Here is a 24195-nt window from a genome sequence, read left to right on the forward strand (position 1 = left end):
CGTGCATACGGGTCCGAGACGGGGGGCACTGCGGGGGGGGGGGGGGGGGGGGATTGCTTCCCTAGTGCTGGAGTAAAACCTCAAATTCGGGCAAAATTTATACAAAATGTGTATGTCCATCATTGTAATTCATGTGCAAAGGTGTACTGCTTCGTTTGCAACCCTATATAGCTGTTTGGTGGTAATACTAATATGAATAAATGTTGTTATCCAGATTCAGCATTTTCATTTAATTCTGGAAAAGGCTAGCAGGCCCCTCCGCCCTTACAAAAATGGGAGTCCGTACGCCTATGAACGATGCCCTTATGAAACTTTATTTCAACACACCAGTTGGACTTTGTTCAGTCTCGTCATATACTATTTCAACGACGTTAATTTACGGGGGTGGGGGTGATTTTAATATTTAGCTACAGACTATAGACATAGAACTATTTAGGACACACTTAAAAAAAATCTGGAGGTGGGGGAGAAACATATCCCGACATTCCCCGCCCATGCATATCTATGATAGCAAGTGTGACAATTAAAACTAAATAAATAAAATATTATGAAATTAGCTGTGTGTATTCGGTGTGATAATGGATTCGAAAACTGAATCCCAAACCACACGTGTAACGTGCGGGTGGTTTCTAGTCACAATAATAATGTGAACTCGACGTTTTGTTTACTGTTTTCTTGTCAACACAGAAAGCATAAAACAAGGCGTCTAGACGGTATAGTCCATAGACCACATTGTTGGTAACATTGGTTGGTAACTTGATACGAGTATAGGCTGTACAGCACTACTATAGAGCCTACACTCATGGGTGTCTCATGGAAATATTAACAATATTAGCTTTTACAGTAACGGAATGACGTGTTATCTCTTAAACCTGTTTTCCATCGTTAGACACAGTGTCTGGGGACCGTCTAAATATGCACCTGCCAGTCAGGAACCACAGGTACAGGGCACGGAAAGAAAAGACCAATTAACCAAGAAAACACTCCGATTATTATTTCAGTACGTGGGTTAATTTATGTACAAAACATAATACAGTTATTTTAACACTTTGACAATGGTGGTTTATTTTGTATTGAAAAATAATATATACTTGTTGCTGGCTCACTGGGATGGATATTATTACAGAACATAGCGATGCATCCGCAAAAATCAGGTATTTTTTGTTTCTTTAGTTCGAAGACCAATTCCTGACGTGACACGTTAGGTATTACGTAACCGCCAGCTCGCTAGAGGGCGTATTCACTGGGATGGTACAAAATGGCTGCGCCCGTTATATATAATAGGCGTCACATTTAACCGTTTTATTAATTAACTATACGACTATACTTGTTGATATTAAGCAACAATGTGCATTATATATCATTGACTATGCATACTAGGCCAAATGTTTTCAGGTAATGGATGTAGATATAGGAACAAAAGAAATGAACTAGAATCTTAGTTCATTGTCAACCCACCCACCCCCTTCCCTTCGCCTATTTAACAATATAATTCGGAAACTCGTCACGACATTCTTAAATGTGTATTCCTTCAATGCTCGATAGTAATATCGTATCATGTTACCCATTTTGTGTTTGAAACGTAGAATGAAACAAAAAATGTTTTTTTGTTTAACGACACCACTTGAGCACATTGATATATTAATCATCGGCTATTGGATGTCAAACATATGGTCATTTTTGACAGTCACAGAGAGGAAACCCGCTACATTTTTCCATTAGTAGCAAGGGATCTTTTATATGCACCATCACATAAACAGGATAGCACATACCACGGCGTTTGATATGCCAGTCGTGGTGCAATGGCTGTGACGAGAAATAGTCCAATGGGCCCACAGACGGGGATTGATCCCAGACCGACCATGCATCAAGCGAACGCTTTACCACTGGGCTATGTCCTGCCTAAAATGTAGAATGAACAGAATTCGGTACGGTTTGAGGCAGGAATGGCGTCAGTGTACGTGAACCGAAAACATTTGGGTGGATTTGGTGCTGCAGACATACAGAAGGCGATACCATCACAGTCGGCGTTTAGACAGAACGTAGAACATTCGAGTGCGCTCTCCACGTTGATGTCGTCTGCTAGCTCCACGTCGAGGTGGCCGTGGACGTGTTGTTGAAATATCGCTGATCGTACAGTCGGTTTACTGGCCGCAGCAAAACCTCCAATACCATTTAAAGCCATACTCCCACAGATTTTAGGACCTTATTTATCTAAAAATGGATAATAAATAAAAATTACATTAATTGTTGGAAACCAAATCTAGCTACCGCATCACCTTAACTGAACCATGATGGAATAAAATCCATGTCAACCCTCTCGGCAATTTTCGTTTTTTGAATTGTGGACTATTGCCATAATTCAATTATTATTACTAAATATCATTAATAAATGGAGTATGGTGGTTATGAAGACGGTTGAATAAAGTACCTTTAGGGACAAATCAAATAATTTTTGTTCAGGTAATATTTTGTTAGACTTTTAAATAGGTCAGTGGTCTGTGACAATATGCCTTTAAATGTGTACCGAGAAATATTATGCAAATTATTATACAAACGTTTCTTTCCATGTTGCTCAAATTCCAAGTTCTTTCTCTCTCTTCCTGTAAAAGTTATTGGCTTAATCTATCATTTATAGACTTCCTTTATCAAAAACGTATTAAGATGAAATATTGTGCATATACACAAGTGGTTATCTATAAGTACACAATCATTTTACCGAACTGTCGTCCATTAATCAAACGTTGCTGCCGTAAGGAGCAAACACACACACACACACACACACACACACACACACACACACACACACATATATATGTATATATATTGTCATGGCTGTCCCAACAATTTTCGTAACTGCTGTGACGTGGACCTTTCTCAAGTAATTTTAATATTGGACAAAACACAATATTTATTTTTACATTTAGTAGTAATTATTTGCATATTTGTTTGTATTCTGTAATGTCTGGAACTATGACATTTATTATAGTTATTGTTTAATGAAATTCTTAGTAGTGCCGTTTGTCGTGTCGCGCACTATAGGCAAAAACGAAATTGCAACTATTGTTATTAGTGATCGTTTGGATGCACAATGCGAGCTACATTTAGTTGTATTTCATAATAATATGTTTATAGTGTATGAAATTATGTTTGTAAATAGTTGCCGTAATTTAGTTATGGGATATTAGTATATTACGATCGCTAAATGTGTTAATTTAATGTTTGACGTCCGTGTTTTTGGTCTTGCGGTCTTCGACTTTATTTAATTCTCAAATTCCTGTGCATATAAAAACTATACACAACGTTGACATTAATATTATTGATGTAAATATTTCAATAACTACAAAGTGTGTGTACTTACACACTGAAAACATCCCATGGGCTCATAAATAAACCTGGGATAAATTTCCGTTTGATCGACTATTTTGACATGGCTGCCGGGATTGACCTTGCCCTTCAGTAAAGTTTATTTTCCTCCAAACTTGTACGATCGATTAGCTATTTTCTTAGTTAAACGTATCCTAATATTGTTTGTACATTATGGCGAATCATTTTATTAATTAAGTGGGGTAATAACTGTAAAACTGATTACTGTAATATTAGTGCTTTTAGGAACTATATCCTTGTACGCTGAGAACCTGTTTACACATACTGGTTGCTAAGGTCCGATATATCGGTACACAATGTTTGTAAACAACAGTATAAACATGCTGTTTTTATAATATTCCCAAAGGCTTTTTCATTAAAACTATTTTATATTGAAATTAGACCAAAAAAGCAATTGTGTAGTGATAGTCTCGTTTTTATGCACATTAGAATTTGTTTGTATTATTAACCCGAATTCCCAATGTATTTTCAATGCACTTTAGCGTGTCTTTGTGCCTAGTGAATAATGTCGTTTTCACAATAATCCCAAAGGCTTTTTCATTAAAACTATTTTATATTGAAATTAGACCAGAAAAGCAATTGTGTAATAATAGTCTCATATTTATGCACATTAGAATTTGTTTGTATTATTAGCTTGAATTCCCAATGTATTTGCTATGCAAAATGAGCGTGTTTTGTGCCTGGTTAATAATGTCGTTTTTATAAATATTCTAAAGGCTTTTTCTGTAAAATTGTTTTACGCAAATTTTAGACTAAAAAAGCAATTAAGAAATGTTAGTTTTATCTTTATGCACTTTAGAAATTCGCAGAATTAATTATTTCAAGTTGGTAATGCTTTTGCTATACGCCGTTTAGGACGTATTTACAAGTTTCTTAGGATTTAGAGTGTGCATTTACAAACTGTAAACTGCAAACGGAAGCTGGACCAAAAAGCAATTACTTTATTTATTGAGCAATTGTGTGCATAACGTAATTATTAAATGAAATGATATTTATTTTGTAAAGGTAGATCTCTTCCTAGCGTGACGTAATTTCTGATTGGCTGTTATGACGTCACGTGGTACTTAAGAAAAAGTATAAAAGGCTGACGTCAATGGACGTCAACGCTTGTTTCTGTCACTTGTTCGCGGTCTGACAAACAAACATTAAAGACATGTCCCCTTGTCCAACTTTTCAACTTTATTACATTGCATACATTTAAATTGACACTGGAATAACTTTTACTTATATTTTTAAAGTCAAATTTTATTAACTTTACCATCTTTATTTAATTAGCTTGTTTTATGGAAGCAATATTTATAAGCAACTGCAAGCTGTTTACATTTATTGGAGATGCAATCTCACTGGTTTGATATAACTAGAGCTGAAAGGAAGAGATCCATCTATATGTTGGAAACTTACCTGTGAACATTAACTTTATTTCTATTACTCATCACCTTTAAATAAATTTATAATTCTGAAAACTGGAACACTTCGTCTTTGTCATCTGTGGATGTTATTTGTATTCTCTGGACTTTGTTAATATCCTTGGGACGCGGCCACAACAATATACATGTATGTATGTATATATATGTATATATATATATATATATATATATATATATATATATTTATTTTTTTTTTTTTTTTTTTTTTTTACTACAGACCGTTCCATCGTCCTACAAAAATGTTTTTTGGTACATAGTTTCACTTTGGTTTGACATAAGAAGAAAAGTAAAAGAAACTTGTCTGTGCAGTTTAAAAAACAATCGACTCAGAAATAAATAACTTGTAGTACCCTGAGCGAAAGACTAGAAATATATTTTTGATAATGTAAGTTCTTCCTTGAGGATTGATATCAATACCAAAATATTGATGCAACCCACATAAAATAATAAAACGTTTAAAAATTAAATATAAGTACACAATGTTACCGGACTATCGTCCATTAATCAAACTTTGCTAGCTTCTTGTGTAAATATATATATATATTTTTTTATATATATTTTCTACAAGTAAGTACCTTCTTGAGGATAGATATCTATAAGCAAATATTGATGTCAAAACCTAAAAATCAATAAAAATATATTTTAAAAATAAATAATGGAAAGATACTACTGTCTTATTTCAAACAGAGTGTTATTCGAAGAATCGTATTATAACGTTTTAATGTGGATGGTATTTTGTTATAATCGCCAGTCTGCCTTACAAAACACTGATATATTATAGTTTATTAGTCGTAAACATACAGTTCATAGGCGTAAACAAATATATAATCCACTAACATATTATCTCTTCTCTGCGTGGTTGCTCTTAGTAAATATTTACATTATTAATAGCTGCTTCACATTATTAATTGACAATAACTGTATTAGTTTGGTATGGAATAATAATATGGTTTTATGTACCTGAGCCCAGTGGTAAAGCGTTCGCTCGATGCGCGGTCAGTCTGGGATCGGTCCCCGTCGGTGGGCCCATTGGGCTACTTCTCGTTCCAGCCAGTGCACCACTGGTACACCAAAGGCCGTGGTATGTACTATCCTGTCTGTGGGATGGTGCATAGAAAAGTCCGACGCCATATAACCGTAAATAAAATGTGTTGAGTGCGTCGTTAAATAAAACATTTCTACATTTATGTACCTGCATCCAATAGTATCAAGTTAAATGGAGTTACTGCTCTTTGTTCAGTGCAAAACACTTATCAATTAAGTACGTCACGCCGCAGAGCCAGGGAAACCGGCCTCGGTGGTTTCGTGGTTAAGCCATCGGTCATAAGGTAGGTAGGTACTTGGTTCGCATCCAGGTACCTGCTCCCTTACAGAGCGAGTTGTAAAGACTCAATGGGTAGGTGTAAGACCACTACACCATCTTCTCTCTCATTAACCACTAACGTGGTGCGGGACGTAGCCCAGTGGTAAAGAGTTCGCTTGATGCGCGGTCGATCTTGGATCGATCGCCGTCAGTGGACCCATTGGGCTATTTCTCGCTCCAGCCAGTGCTTCACAATTGGTGTAACAAAGGTCGTGGTATGTACTATCCTGTCTGTGGTATGGTGCATATTAAAGATCCCTTGCTGCTAATCGAAAAAGAGTAGCCGATGAAGTGGCGACAGCGGGTTTCCTCCATCAATATCTGTGTTGTCCTTAACCATAAGTCCGACGCCATATAACCGTAAATAAAATGTGTTGAATGCGTCGTTGAATAAAACATTTCTTACATTTCTTATCTGATTAACCACTAACAGCTAACCCACTCTCCTGGACAAACAGCCCAGATAGCTGAGGTGTGTGTGATCACAGGACAGCGTGCTTGAACCTTAGTTGCCTATAAGCACTAAAATAATTTGAAATGAACAAATGAATGAGCCATTGAAAAGGTGAGGTGTGTGGGTGGTGAAGCGTCTAGTTACCTCAAAATATTATAGGGGGTGAGACATAGACCAGTGGTACAGCGCTCGGTTTGGGATCGAACCCTAGTCAGTGGGCCCATTGGGCTATTTCTAGCTCCAGCCAGTGCACCACGACTGGTACATCAAAGGCCGTGGTATACGCTATCCTGTCTGTGAGTTGTGCATATAAAAGATCCTTGCTGCCAATCGAAAAAGAGTAGCCCATGAAGTGGCGACAGCGAGTTTCCTTCTTCAATATATGTGTGTTCCTTAACCATATGTCTGACGCCACATAACTGTAAATAAAATGTATTGAGTGCGTCGTTAAATGAACCATTTCCTTCCTTTCCTTCAAAATATTATAATATCCTTCACGTTTCAACAACAACAAAAATGTTTATGGGTTACTGAAGAAACATTTCTATATTAAAACCGCCCAGTTTTTTTAAATGTTCAGTTGGATTGTGACGGTACATGCTCTTAATCTCTTTTCGCCTGTGGCGATATTAATTGTTTTAGAAGGCCGTGTGCAGTTCCAATGCACTTAGCCCAGATGGGCAATTTGTTACGTAATGCCTTCGCGCGATCGGGCATTCTAATACACACCCAGAGCAGGTGTGGAGGCCATATGGCTAGTAGTTACGTAATATATCCGGTAGTGCTGTTTATGGCCAGGAGATTGCTCGCGGTTGGCGACAGCCAGACTGACGATCAGAGAGAAATATATCGACTCTGGGAGAGGTGGAATATCAGATGATAAGATTCGGTGCCGCGATTTACCCCCAGGCGATATTTCGATTTATAATAAATAGCTAGAATTTTAGAGTTATGAGGGAAGCAAAAAGGACGGCTCCCAGGGAACGTAGTCCGTTGGACTTTGGTAAATATTTTATTTCTGCTCTGTTGTATAACCTTGATGTGATTGATGTGACTTTGAATATTTTAATACTGTATTATAAAAATATTCTTTAGACAGCGTCTTCAGTCATCTGACGAAGTAAATCGTAGACTTTTTGTTCTAACATTATACGAGTATTTGGTAATATAAAGCTTGGCCAGTCATCCTAGAAGACCTAGGTAAACTGTAGGTTATTGTCTTTATTGTGATAGGTACCAGTATTAATTCTGTGTTACAAGGTTACTGAATGAGTAGTTAAGGGTTAATTAAAAATTAACCAGTTAGGAATAGTGTGGTAATTCCTTTATTAATTAAGTTCTCCTGGCAGCGTTTCTCAATTATCACACGTTACTGAACGAGTAGTAAGGGTTAATTAATAATTAACCAGTTAGGAATAGAGTGGTAATTCCTTTATTAATTAACTTCTCCTGGAAGCGTTTCTCAATTATCACACGTGTGGGTGTTGTGTCACGGTGAAGTGATTAGCATATTGTGTAAACTAAACTCCTAGAGATTAACTAATTAAGTGATCAGTTCTGGGTTGTTATTATTGTTGTTATTAATTAACTACTGCGGTTGCGCATTTGTCAGCGTAGGTTAATACAGATTCCAAAGTGTATTGTGTTTTTGTTGTGTTTTCAAGTGAACTAAACGTGCTATAATAATATATACTTTATATAAGATCGTATCTCTGATCATACCTAGACGAGCCAAAGCGGTTTTGAACTGCCTGTTACAGAGAGATCTAATAGATATAGAGTTAGGAGAGATATTTTGATAATCGTGTTTTATTCAGTTACGGGTATTATAGAATCCCCGTGACAGGAGTAGAAAATTGGGGCGCTCGTCCCGGATCTGAAACGGGACACGCATATTAAAAAAAAAAGTATTGTTTGTAAATGGGGGCTTTATAAATTAATTTTACAAATTACCTAGAAGTAGCAACGTTGTTCACTAGAAAATTAATTAATAATAAGTGCGTCATATCTAAACATGGATAAGAATTTGCTGGATAGGCCTACGCTCAGTGTAGATGGAGATTAAGCGAGCACGTAAGGCCGAATTAGTTGAAATCGCAAGTGAGCGGGAAATTGATTTAACATCAGCTAAAACCTTAGGTGATATAAAGACAATTATTATCCAGGAAGTTTTTGGTGATAGGCCTGTTATGGAAGAGAGTGAGATTGTTCCAGAGATAGAGATAAATGAGTTAAGTGTGGAACAACAATTAGCTTTTAAAAAGCTTGAGTACGAAAGAGAAGAACGTGCATTAGATAGAGAGAGAGAGAGAGAGAGAGAGAGAGAGAGAGAGAGAGAGAGAGAGAGAGAGAGAGAGAGAGAGAGAGAGAGAGAGAGAGAGAGAGAAGAGAGGGATCGAGAAAGGGAGAGAGAGAGAGAGAGCAGAGAGGGATAGAGAGAGAGAGAGAGAGAGAGAGAGAGAGAGAGAGAGAGAGAGAGAGAGAGAGAGAGAGAGAGAGAGAGAGAGAGAGAGAAGATAGGGATAGAGAGAAAGAAGAAAGGAATAGAGAATTGCAGTTAGAAAAATTAAAAGTGGAACATGAGTTAAAGTTGAATACTGAAGAAGTTAGACGTGAGGCAGGAAATGGTTTTAACATGTCGGAGGCTTATAGATCAGTGCCTGTATTTGATGACCAGGAGGTAGATATGTTCTTCCAACTTTTTGAACGGGCCGCTAAGCAGCTAAATTGGCCGCAGTCTAAGTGGACATTGTTAGCCGTGTCTAAGTTTAAGGGGAAGGCTAGTGTAGCTTATAATTCAATGAGTGATGAGCGAGCAAGTCAGTACGACCTAGTTACGGCTGCGGTGTTGAGGGCGTATGAATTACGACCTGAGGATTATCGTTTACGGTATAGCGAGTTGAGAAAAACGCAGGGTCAGTCTTATAGTGAGTTTGTGGCTAAGAAGGCAGGGATGTTTGATAAATGGGTGATTTATCATCATGTAGAGTCATATACCGAGTTACGGGAGTTGTTGATCTTACAGGACATTAAAAATGGATTACCAGTTAGCTTACGTATTCATTTAGAGGATCGTGATGTCAAAAAGATAGAGGAGGCAGGCATAGTGGCAGATGATTACGTGTTAATACACAAAGCTCAGGCAGTACCCGGTAGCTCTTTACAACAGGGTGATAAGAAGAAATTTCAGCCAGGTTTTTCCCGGGAAAGTAACTATCGGGGAGAGTCATCTAGCTGGTCAGCTAGTCAGGCAAGGAATGCACCTGGTGGGCAAAGTAAGGATAGACCTGCATTATCAGCCAATGCACGAACTTTTCGTCCACATTGCAGTTACTGTAAAAAGGATAACCATCTTATCGGGGACTGTTTTAAAAGGAAACGCGATAATGCGCAAGTGGTCGGTTTAGTGAGGTCAGCTCCGTTAGCGAGAGAGTTAATGGTTAGTCCCATGGCAGAGAAAGTAAACCCGTATGTGTCCACTGGTATGGTTTGTGATGTGAAACAAGAATTGAGTCCTAAGGCAATATCAATCTATAGAGATACCGGGTGTAGTCAGAGTCTGATAACGCAAAAGTGTTTAGCTGGCATTGAAAATTCAGATACAGGACATAGTTTGGCTTTAAGCTCGGTTACTGGAGAAAAAATGGTTGTCCGGTTACATAAGGTTTTCTTGTGTTCGAAGTTTGTGACGGGACCAGTCGTTATGGGTGTTGTGAAGGACTTGCCTGTTGAAAACATAGGAGTTTTGTTGGGTAATGATTTGACTAGTCAGTGTTGTCAGCCGAAATGTGACCAATTGTTAATTAAAGACAGCCCTTTACCAGTGGAAGAGAGTGAGGTTGATGAGATTAGATATCCTGCGTGTGTAAAGACTAGGGCTATGGCCAGAAAGGTAACACAAGACGCAGAGGATATTTGTGATTTGTCTGATACGTGTGTGAGCCATGAAATTGGAGTGGATGAGGTTATCAGTAACTGGGTAGATAAGTCAACTGACGAATTAAATGTGGTGGAACCTGTTGATCTCCCGCAAAGGGGAATTGAACCAGTTGTGTTTGATAGAGAGGATTCACCTTGTAATAGACAAGAGTTAGTTCTAGAGCAGGGGGCTGATCCAAATTTGTTGGCAGCTCGCACTACCTTGTTAACTGTCGACAAGGGAGTATTAATGAATAAGAGAGTTAGAGATAGAAAGGATAGGAAGCAACTGAGCCATGCTCAGAGCAAAATAAAATCAGAGTTTGATAGGAAGACTAGGAGTCGGGAATTTAAACCAGGGGATAAGGTGCTGCTGTACCTTCCCATTAAACGGGGTTCTGTGCAGAACAGGTATTTCGGGCCCTATGTTGTGCACAAACGGGTTAATGAGACAGGGTATGTGATAAACACTCCTGATAGGGTTAGGAAAAGTAGGTATTGTCACATCAATTTGCTAAAAGGTTATTTTGACAGACTGCCGATAGTTCCAGAGAGACCGGTCCAAATTGAGAGAAACTCAATTTCCTGTGATGACGTCAAGACTGCAGAGGTCAAGTTGGCCAACAGCCAGATTCTAACAGACTTGAGCCCCCAGCGAGCAAAGTTGACTACGTTGAAACAAGACAATGTTTCCATTTGTCAGAACCTTCCAACGGTTACCAATACCTTAAGCCAAGATGCGCGCTTGGAACCCAACGCTACACCGATTCGACAGCATGCCTATCAGAGAAAACCTGGAAAACGTGCGACGCTGAAAAAGAAGGAAACGAAGTTCCATTGGTCAGGTGAATGCGAGAAGTCATTCAACCGTCTCAAGCAGAGGCGCTACTCGTCTCCCGTGATGGCAGCACCAGACTACCGAATGCCGTTCAAGCTAGCTGTGGGTGCCAGTGACGTGGGTGCTGGAGCTGTGCTGTTCCAAGAAGACGAAGACGGACTGGACCATCCTAATGAAAGCCTCCAACCAGAGCGTTTTGAGATGGAGTCTTCTTCTGCAGAAATTCCCAATTACCATTGAACATATGAAGGGCACTTCTAATGTAATCGCTGATGCCCTGTCCCGAAGTTGAACGTTATGATAATGTGTTGACATTCTTGATTTCTGTTTTGTTTTTATATATTTTATTTGTATACCAGGGACTCAGAGTCTCAGTGTGATTATTGGTAGTCACCTTATTATTACGTGTGTTATAAATGTCCGTATGCGTCGGTTAACGCATCTTTTTGTTTTAATGTAGTATATTTCCCTATTCCTAGAGTAGAGGAAATATCCTTTTTGAGGTGGGGGTGTGTGACGGTACATGCTCTTAATCTCTTTTCGCCTGTGGCGATATTAATTGTTTTAGAAGGCCGTGTGCAGTTCCAATGCACTTAGCCCAGATGGGCAATTTGTTACGTAATGCCTTCGCGCGATCGGGCATTCTAATACACACCCAGAGCAGGTGTGGAGGCCATGTGGCTAGTAGTTACGTAATATATCCGGTAGTGCTGTTTATGGCCAGGAGATTGCTCGCGGTTGGCGACAGCCAGACTGACGATCAGAGAGAAATATACCGACTATGGGAGAGGTGGAATATCAGATGATAAGATTCGGTGCCGCGATTTACCCCCAGGCGATATTTCGATTTATAATAAATAGCTAGAATTTTAGAGTTATGAGGGAAGCAAAAAGGACGGCTCCCAGGGAACGTAGTCCGTTGGACTTTGGTAAATATTTTATTTCTGCTCTGTTGTATAACCTTGATGTGATTGATGTGACTTTGAATATTTTAATACTGTATTATACCAATATTCTTTAGACAGTGTCTTCGGTCATCTGACGAAGTAAATCGTAGACTTTTTGTTCTAACAGTATACGAGTATTTGGTAATATAAAGCTTAGCCAGTCATCCTAGAAGACCTAGGTAAACTGTAGGTTATTGTCTTTATTGTGATAGGTACCAGTATTAATTCTGTGTTACAAGGTTACTGAATGAGTAGTTAAGGGTTAATTAAAAATTAACCAGTTAGGAATAGTGTGGTAATTCCTTTATTAATTAAGTTCTCCTGGCAGCGTTTCTCAATTATCACACGTTACTGAACGAGTAGTAAGGGTTAATTAAAAATTAACCAGTTAGGAATAGAGTGGTAATTCCTTTATTAATTAACTTCTCCTGGAAGCGTTTCTCAATTATCACACGTGTGGGTGTTGTGTCACGGTGAAGTGATTAGCATATTGTGTAAACTAAACTCCTAAAGATTAACTAATTAAGTGATCAGTTCTGGGTTGTTATTATTGTTGTTATTAATTAACTACTGCGGCTGTGCATTTGTCAGCGTAGGTTAATACAGATTCCAAAGTGTATTGTGTTTTTGTTGTGTTTTCTAGTGAACTAAACGTGCTATAATAATATATACTTTATATAAGACCGTATCTCTGATCATACCTAGACGAGCCAAAGCGGTTTTGAACTGCCTGTTACAGAGAGATCTAATAGATATACAGTTAGGAGAGATATTTTGATAATCGTGTTTTATTCAGTTACGGGTATTATAGAATCCCCGTGACATGGATGGTCAGGAGATTTTTTCTTTCCTTTATACATAAAAATCAGCGATTGTGATTGTCTACCTGAAAGGAGTGGAACGGATTATAATTTGTTTGCTGCACGGCATTGCGTCTATACTAAGACTACTTGTTTCTAACTTAATAATATTGCTATGTCGACATTTAGTTTGAACTTATTAAGATAATATAATCAGTGGCGGATCCAGAAAATCCATTTAGGGGGCCCCAATGACATGTGGCGGAAAGCCACAAACATCCGAGAAGAGATTCCTCGGATTCTTCAACGTAAAAAAGTAAAACAATTAAATAAAAAGATAACTGTCGCATTTAAGGGGTGGGATGGGCCCTTGGGGCCCCCTTAGACCCGCCTCTGCTATTTCTAGAGCTGTATTGAGATGACACACGCACAGACAGACAGACAGATGCAGTCAGTCACGCAAGAACGTTTGCACACAAACAATTTACATGTTCTACAGTCAACGCACATTACTATTCACAACATCAAACCTCAACACTGCATCCAACAATAACACATATTTAGTAGAGTAAGATGCATTATGAATTGTGTGTGCTTGATAAAAAAACACCACAAAACAAACTAGCAACCAAATAAACCATCAATGAAAAATCTAGAGATAAAAAAACAAACACTAACATTAACGGCCTTTAAAATTTATTACACTCAAAGTAATTATATTTAACACAATAATATGGAAATCGCACAATAAAAATGGATATAACGTTTACAACAATTAAAGTTAATATGCGGAGAAAACATCTGCCGACAGTCTTCATTCGAATATGTATAAATGCAAATATTGACTGTTATAAATTGTAAAAACAATTTCAAACGTCACAAAAGATTCAAGGACAACAAAAATTAAAACATATTTCGAAAAGCATAGTGTATAAACTTATTTATAATATGAAATGATAGGCCTATTGTTTTATTTAACAAAATCGCACACCGAAAATCACCTACTACAAATATGTATGAATAGGAACAATACCTATTTATAGGAACAATACTTATTTATAGTTATAGGGAGCCTGACAAAATCCTTGAAAACACCCACCTAAAGCATTAAGCTATTATTTATGATTATTTATCCCTATCACTTTGCTTCTGGATATTATGTTTTATAGGCACCAGGCCAGAATAGGTAAATTGTGTTTTGTTGATATTGTCAATTGAATCATTATATGTTGCAAATGTCTATCACAAAAAAATATGTAAAAATATCTCATTCAGCTGATACTAATGGCGGGGAGTAGGTTTTATCTAGCATGAGTTTAATCCATCCTTTGTACGTAAACCACCGACAGCTGTAAACTATTCACTGCTCCAGACCAAGGCCATTTTGGCCAAATTCCGTTGAGGTTTCCATAGGAACATCCAGTATTATACCACCAGCCTCCCCCGCTTGATGCCGCACATCCATTCATGTCTTGATCATACGTGTAGAATTTTTGACCTTTGACATTCGTGCTCGACGATGAACCACTAAGACCATCACAATCATTGTTGTAGTAGTAGCAAGTTGGGTGTGTATAGCGCAGACGATAATTATTAATAAAGGGTTCCATTTTGAAAGCAAAGTAGCTAATAATCGGAAAAGTTTTCTTACCCATTAAAGTTTCTGAAAAAAATTAGTTTGAGAGTTAATTTAACAAGAAAATAATCATAAACTTTAAAAAGAACGTTTTGTAGCAAGGGATCTTTTATATGCACCATCCCACAGACAGGATAGCACATTCCACGACCTTAGATATTCCAGTCGTGGTAGCACTGGATGGAAAGAGAAATAGCCCAATGGTCCCACCGACGGGGATCGATCCTAGACCGACCACGCATCAGGCGTGCACTTTAGCACTGGGCTACGTCCCGCCCTTTAAAAAGAAAGAGACAAACTACTAAAGTATTTACTGGTGTATCTGTACTAAGCTATAAGATATATCGAAATCCGTTAAACTGGACACCCAAAGGTACAAGTAAAGTAAAAAGTGCTGTAAAGTGTCCGTTTTAATGAGGTGTTTAACATTAGAAATGTAAGTCGGTATTTTTGTTTGTTTCTTTTGGGTTTGTTTCTGGGTTTTTTAGTAAATTATATTTTGTCGTCTGCAGTTGTTATATAGTGTTCAAACATCACTACAGGGTGGGAGACACAATGTCTGGTGGGAGTGCACAATTTCTGATGGGGGTGGGCACAAGCCAGAGTTGTGTATGTATTTATATAGAGTAGGGCAAAAACAATCGCCAAACTGAACTAATCAAGAACTAATCAACGTACCCAAAAACATCATGTAGTTTCTCGATCTCGTCAGCGCCGATATCTTGTCATTGCCCAGCCAGAAACAGCCACTCTGGATGTCACCGAACCCATCTCTGTATTCTGACCAGGATCGGTTGAAGGAAAAACTGTGACAAGACGGGACTTTGTCTCTCATCTGAATCACAGTGTCACCTCTGTAGCAGCGCACCAGAAATGGTGGTCCAGTCCAAGCCGATGGTTTGATATGCAGAAGTCCTTCCGTCGTACCATCATAGTCTATGTAGTCGGTGCAGTCTATAGAAAAAGAAACTTCACACTGGAATATAACTCTAACCACCAAACCACTGTCCTGGAAAGACAGCCAAGGTAGCTGAGGTGTGTATGCCTAGGACAGCGTGATTGAACCTTAACTGGATATAAGCACGAACATAAGTATAAATGATTGATTGTTTGGTTGATTGATTTATTGATTGTTTGATTAACCGATCAATCGATTGATTGATCGATTAGTGATTGTCTGGTTGACCGATCAATCAATCAATCAATCAATCAATCAAATAGGACATTATCTCCATGGCTGTACCAGGCCTAAAATGACTAGGAGTACAATTGAAAATAAATAATCGGGGCACAAATTGAATAGGGTCTTTCATGGGGTTGATTCATACTGGATGCGGCGCGTGCGTGCGGTATGACTAAAACATTTAGAAACATAAGTTGCAATTACGGTCCAATCGGGTCCTGGTTGGAGTTATTGGTGTTTAGTTGGTACCACTGAGATCGTGAGCGCAAAGCAAAGTTTCTAGGGGTTCGTGGGGTACGCTGATCCGTAACAATTTACAACTAGATGTACTGAAATGCAATTTCGTGCATTCTACAAGTACAGTTCATCTCTGTTTTAAAATTTATTACGAATAATATTTTTGATGCAGAATTATTCGGGGGTTGGGGTTACTCTCATCCGTAAACTTTTTAAAACTATGTGTACTAAGTAAAATTATTCTCTGCCTTAAGATTTATTACTAATAATATTTCTGATTCAGAATTATTCGGGGGTGTGGGTTACTCTCATCCGTAAACTTTATTACTATGTGTACTAAGTAAAAAATTTCTCTTCTTAAGATTTATTACTAATAATATTTCTGATTCAGAATTATTCGGGGGTGTGGGTTACTCTCATCCGTAAACTTTTGAAAACTATATGTACTAAGTAAAATTCCTCTCTGCCTTAAGATTTATTACGAATAATATTGTTGATGCAGAATTATTCGGGGGTGGGGGTTACTCTCATCCGTAAACTTTTTAAAACTATGTGTACAAAGTAAAAAAATTCTCTGCCTTAAGATTTATTACTAATAATATTTCTGATTCAGAATTATTCGGGTGTGTGGGTTACTCTCATCCGTAAACTTTTGAAAACTATATGTACTAAGTAAAATTCCTCTCTGCCTTAAGATTTATTACTACTAATATTTTTTATTCAGAATTATTGCGGGGTAGAGAACCCCAGCCCTCCCCCAGCTCCGTCGTGCCTGATTTAATACGTTTAATGTAAAAATTAATTGCAGTGGGCAATCACACATATACATAAATTCGCCATATCATAATACACTTTGAAAAGAAAGAAATGTTTTATTTAACGACGCACTCAACACATTTTATTTACGGTTATATGGCGTCAGACATATGGTTAAGGACCACACAGATTTTGAGAGGAAACCCGCTGTCGCCACTACATGGGCTACTCTTCCGATTAGCAGCAAGGGATCTTTTATTTGCGCTTCCCACAGGCAGGATAGCACAAACCATGGCCTTTGTTGAACCAGTTATGGATCACTGGTCGGTGCAAGTGGTTTACACCTACCCATTGAGCCTTGCGGAGCACTCACTCAGGGTTTGGAGTCAGTATCTGGATTAAAAATTCCATGCCTCGACTGGGATCCAAATCCAGTACCTACCAGCCTGTAGACCGATGGCCTGTCACGACGCCACCGAGGCCGGTTAATACACTTTGAATTAAAACATCTTAGATATTTAAATACTGTACTGTTTTAACATTCTGTAATAACATTATTTACACAATGCGCTAATTCCATTTCATGATACATTTTCAACTATACATTTGATAAGCGGCAACATGTAATAAATACATAGAGCCGATGTTCTGTTCCGTTCCGCCTGAAGTGCGATTAGTCGAGGGATCGATCGATTGGAATGGTACACCAAAGGCCGTGATTTTCACTGTCTTACACATGGGAAAACATATCTTGCTGCGTTTTCGGTAGGAGTAACCTATGTGGTAAACTCTCTCTCTCTCTCTCTCTCTCTCTCTCTCTCTCTCTCTCTCTCTCTCTCTCTCTCTCTCTCTCTCTCTCTCTCTCTCTCTCTCTCTCTCTCTCTCTCTCTCTCTCTCTCTCTCTCTCTCTCTCTCTCTCTCTCTCAACTTTCGAAATAACCATTTACTAAATATTGTTGTCCCATATTTATTACCTATCATGTATTGAGTACAGTCGGCGTTAGTCGCTCCATTGGGACACATACATCCTCCGCCTGTGAAGTTGATGCATGTAACCGTAGATGTAGACCCAGGCGTCGTGGTTGTCGGTGTAGTGGCTGTTGTAGTCGACGGGCTTGTGGTTTTGGGTGTTGTCGTAGTCGTCACTGTTGTAGTGGTTGGCGTTGTTGGACTTGTATTAGTCGTACTTTGGGATGACGCCTGCAAATTATAATTTATTAATCATTGGCATGACGTGATCATAAGCGACATGGGGTGGATGGGTTCCGGGAGCAGATGGTAGTCCCTAAGGCTAGAGGAAATCGTCAAATTCGGGCCAAACAATTAGAGATATTCTACCCACAATATTAGTTGTAACCCATATTAAAATGCGTATTGATTCGTTTGCAACTCTATATAGCCGTTTGGCAGTAATGCTAATGCGAATAAATATTGTTATCCAGATTCGGTCATTTTCGTTTAATTCAGGCAAATATCAGCCTGTCTCCCTACAATAATGGGAAACCGTACGCCTATGGACGTGATAAACGCATTTGAAGGATCAACCCTTAAACCGACAAAAGTGCTCACTTTAATTTTCTTGGTTATACCGAGCACAGTGCCATAGCAATCTCTGCAATTAAAAATATCAACGGCAAACAAAAAAACACCCACACATACACACATCCCCCCAAAAAAAACGTCAGACATATGGATAAGGACCACAGAGATATAGAGATATAGAGAGGAAACCCGCTGTCGCCACTTCGTTTCGATTAGCAGTAAGGGATCTTTTATATGCACCATCCAACAGACAGGATAGTACATACCACGGCCTTTGTTACACCAGTTGTGGAGCACTGGCCGGAACTAGAAATAGCCCAATGGTCCCAGTGTCGGGCATCTTAAACCGACCGCACATAAACCGAGCGCTTTACCACTAGTCTACGTCCCGCCCTCTCTTAGAGAGGAAACCCGCAACATTTTCTCATGAGTAGCAAGGGATCGTTTATATGCACCTTCCCACAGACAAGATAGTACATGGGTGTCATTAAAAGAACATCCCTTCCCCTCTAGAGCATTATAGTGACACACCCTAGTTTTTAAACACTATGTTTTACTATTAGAGCCGTTTTAGTTAACTGAAATCATACTTTACTTAGATTTTATTGTTTAGATTATCCATTTCCGTACATCCAAAGTGATTCTGGTCATTCTGATGTTGTTAAGATCACAAAATGCATTTTCCATACTTTTAAAAACGCACGTGCGTCTGAGAAGTAACAATTACGGAGTTGAGTTTTTGTCTATTTTTAAGGGTATTTCACCGTTTGAACGTCTTGTTTCACTCTATTGTAACTTTATCCAAATGTGTTACAGGTTTGTATATTAACTAAAAGTAGTGTCCATTTTTACGGGTTGAAATTTGGGCCTGCGACTTTAAAATTTCCTTTCTAGTATATATTCTGCCAACAGACCTAGGCACACAAGCATTTTGAGAAACGTGTTTAAAGACCAATTTGTAATGTCTTACCTGTTTTTGGTTTGAAATGTAGAATGAACACGTAGAAAAATCGGAGAGGTTGGTAGCAGCAGCAGCAGCACTGGAATGGATGAACTGGAAACATTTGGACGGTGATGACCTGCAGAAGATGAACCCATCACAACCACAGTTTCGTCGACAGAACGTAGAACATTGCAGCAAGCTGATAACGTCATTGCCTTCTGTGAGATTCACGTGCAGACCAGCGTGGTCTTGTTTCTGAAATTTACTTGTATGCATGGAATTGTACATGTTGAACTGATGTCCACTAATATACGCCAAAGCTTGACTCAGAAACATTAGCCAAACCATTGTATTTGTATGATGAACTATCACAGTCATTCTGATGAAGTAATTGCTCGAGTATCACTGCGAATTTGAGGAATTCTAAAACGCCTACATGGGAATCTCCTGTTCATAGAGTCAGTTTATTGATTCAAATATGTTTTATGTAACGCATCCGTTGATAAATTTACTTACACCCACTTACATCATTCTTGCAATAGAGTAAATCACTTTTGTTTGTCAACGAAATTCGAAAATTCAAAGCGGACTACAACTAGTTCTATTTAATCTATAAAACACATCATTGAAAACAATGTAGACATTGGCTTGGACAAAGAGTGCTGCACTTAAAAACCTTTTGTCCACGGAAGCACGGAATTGTTACGCTCTCAAAAGGAATCAAACTTCATTTATAGACTTGAAGCCAGCATCCGGGATATCAGTATCCAAATATTGATATGAGAAAAAGATAATCATATTGGTGATAGTTCGCAGTATTTTGAGTGTTGGTGTAATCAGCTTAGACGACTGCACAGATTCTGTATGGCTCCTTGCTAACTTGCTACATTTTTTTTTCTCCATTAACATTTCTATTGGATGTAAATAATTAGAATGCTGAATATCTTATTAAAACTCCTTGCAAGAGCATCACCATTAACCTGCTACACGTAGCGTTTCAGTCAACATAATATATATACCATAGAGTTAAAAATACTACCGTATCATCCCTCACCCTTAAAGCAAATTAAACCAAAACATTGAAGGGTATGCTGCAAGTCTCAGACATAACGGGGGCATCTGTGACTACCTTAGTTTCACACAATACTGATCATCCTGTTTTAGTAGGACCCCGCACATGTTGTTTTAAACTCAACAGCAGTTGGTACAATGTACAACATCTTCGAATGTACTATTGTCCTGTTTGATTATTTAAATCCTATGTGGGGTTTTTTCAAATATAAAAAAGGCACGGATTTAAACAACTCTCTGCATATTTTAAATGCGGGCTCTTTCAGCTATTAGGTTCTGGGCTGTGTGAAGGTCAATATAGCTTGTTTCATCTAACCAAGGCCGTTTTGGCTGTGTGACAAGTTTATATATATAAAGTATATAATAGTATATAATTACATAATTTCTGCGTTTATAAATACGATTTCCTCAATTCTGATTGGACGACGTCGAGGAAAAACTGAATATTATCTTTCGATAAACCTCAGAAAATTACGTCATCACGTCAGCTGGGACGTCATTACGTAAACCAGGTCATGGAAGGGACCCTAGAAGCTGATTTATGTGTATTTTAACTAAATATGGTGTGTCCAGGCGCTTGTGCATAGATTTTAGAAGAGGCGGGGGGGGGGGGGGGGGGGGGGCTGAACTGTGGCTAGCGAAATTTATGAGGAAGACATGCTTCCCCGGAAAAGTATTGAAACAAACAGAACATTTGCTTGATCAAGGGGAGGGTCCGACTGCCGCAACCCACCCTCTGTACAAGCTCCTGTCTTTGTGATTATATAAAATCTGTTTGTCATTTTTTTTTAATGAATTACAACTGTCACAAACTGCATAAAACTGCGTAGCGTAGTGAAGAATTTTAAACTAAACACCTCAGAAAATGACTTCATTGCATCTAATGGGACGTCATTACGTATAGCAGATAATGGGAAGAACGTTAGAAACTGCAGGTGCAGAAATGGAAAACATTTCCCTAGCCCGCCGGACCAGAGCCAACTAAAATGTATTAGCCTGCCTGAATTTCTACTAGTCCGCCAGCCTATAAAACAATATATATATATATATATATATATATATATATATATATATATATATATATATATATATATATATATATATATATATATGTCATAGACCTATTAACAAATCGCACACAACAACAACAAAAAACCCAAAACCATTCCTAACTACAAATATGTATGGCTGTGAACAATACACAGTATGTACGTATATACCTATTTTAGAGTTAAGTGGAGCCTGGTAAATCCTTCCAAACACAAATAAAATAGTGAACTATTAGAATATATGAGTATTTATTCCTACTACTTTGGTTCCGAATATGTGAATTTAGTTTTATTTATGTCAAATGATTTATGTTGTAAATGCCTATCACAAATATTAAAATGGTACAGATATTAAATTCATCTGGAATGAACACAGATTAAGTACGTTGATTAATTTTTCAATGGTTTAAATTGTTCGTTTTATGTAAACCAACGATACGTGTAAAGGATACACTGTTCCATATAGCGGCCATGTTGGCCATCTTCCGTTAAGGTTTCCGTAAGAACATTCGGTATTAGGCCTATACCACCACCACCCGCCGTTTGATGCAGCACATCCATTCCTGTCTTGATCATGCGTGTAGAACTGGTGACCACTGACATTTGTGTTGGACGATTTACCAGCAAAACCATCGCAGTTATCGAAATTGTTGCAATAGCCGTTTGCATAGCGCAGACGATACCTGTCAGTAGCATTTTCCATTATGAAACTGTAGTAGGCGATTACCCATTTCATTTGGCTATTGATTATAGTGTCTGAAAGAAAATAATACAAGAGTCGAATTAAAAATCGTACTAATCTTGGAATTAAAAGATGGAACGATAAACTAAACGTGCACCAAGCTAAAATGTATCATTATTATATGCCAAGCTCACACTATATATATATACAATGTATATATGTATAATTATTTATTACACGAATGTATGCTATGCTCGTGAAACAAATAATAAAACCGTAATGTGCAAGACGTTTACAAAACATCAAAATAAATGTCGTATGTGAACGTTGAGGTGACATAAAGTGTATGACGATCAACATTAATACAAAAGTTCTAAAATTAAAGCATTAAAACAATTAAATGTTATTGAAACAATTTTTTTCAAGTAAATGAAGGGAATCAACCAACGTACCCAAAATCATCGCGTAGGGTGTTGATCTGGTCAGCGCCGATATCTTGTCATTGCCCAGCCAGAAACAGCCATTCTGGATGTCGCCGAAACCATCTCTGTAGTCTGACCAGGAACGGTTGAAGGAGAAAGTGTGACATGACGGGACGTCGTCTCGCATCTGAATCAGAGTGTCACCTTTGTAGCAGCGCACTAGAAATGGTGGTCCAGTCCATGCCGATGGCTTGATGTGCAGAAAACCTTCCGTCGTACCATCATAATCTTTGTAAGCCTTGCAGTCTGTTAAAATAAATCTGGCATTGTACCACCAAGATAAGATATCTTATAATGTCATATCTTCATCGACAGTGGGTCAGTAAGGGGACGCAGTATGTGAGGGGTGGGGTGCGGGTGGGGATGGGGGTGGATGATATTTCGTAGATGAAGGACAGTTCAGATTGCGTTAAATTTACCAGTTTTCTCGACATTTAGTTTTCTGTCAGGTGTTTCCATTGTACCATCTCAGTTTCAGGACTCGGTGTAATCTATCACTGTAAAATCATCTATTACTATAAAACAATATATTGTTATAAAACAAAATTACATACTGATATACGACATCGATGACATGACAATAATTCCTAAAATAACTGGGGTGGTAGGTAGTAAAAATAAAAAATAAATAAATAGGGTATTCTGTAGCTAGATGGCCAAAACGGTATGTCCTAGAAATAACTGTCCATAGTGGATGGATAAAATGTAGCTGGTTTCCTCTGAAAACTACATGCTAAAATTACCAAATGTATAGCCGACGATTAGTTTGTGTGCTCTAGTTGTGTCGTTAAACAGAACAAATTTGTTTATTACCTATCATGTATTGAGTACAGTCGGCGTTAATCGCTCCATTGGGACACATACATCCTCCGCCTGTGAAGTTGATGCATGTAACCGTAGTTGTAGACCCAGGCGTCGTGGTTGTCGGTGTAGTGGCTGTTGTAGTCGACGTGCTTGTGGTTGTTGGTGTTGTCGTAGTCGTCACTTTTGTAGTGGTTGTTGTTGTTGGATTTGTATGTGTCGTACTTGGAGGTGGCGCCTGGAAATTAAAAGTTAACAGTCATATAAGTATCGGGAAGGGGGCACTGCGAGATACGAAACCTGTGTATTAAAGTTAAAGTTTGTTTTGTTTAACGACACCACTAGAGCACATTGATTTATTATGTCGGTGTGACACAACGGGTAGGTGTAAGACCACTACACTCTCTTTTCTCTCACTAACCACTAACAACTAAACCACTATCCTAGACAGACAGCCCAGACTGCTGATATGTGTGTCCAGGTCAGCGTGCTTGAATCTCAATTGGATATAAGCACGAAAATAAGTTGAAATGAATGAATGTTGATATATATTTGATCACTGGTATATTTGTGTGATCTCTCTCTCTCTCTCTCTCTCTCTCTCTCTCTCTCTCTCTCTCTCTCTCTCTCTCTCTCTCTCTCTCTCTCTCTCTCTCTCTCTCTCTCTCGTCAATATCAT

The sequence above is a fragment of the Gigantopelta aegis genome, chromosome 10 (assembly GCF_016097555.1).
Source record: "Gigantopelta aegis isolate Gae_Host chromosome 10, Gae_host_genome, whole genome shotgun sequence".
Classification (NCBI taxonomy): Eukaryota; Metazoa; Mollusca; class Gastropoda; order Neomphalida; family Peltospiridae; genus Gigantopelta; species Gigantopelta aegis.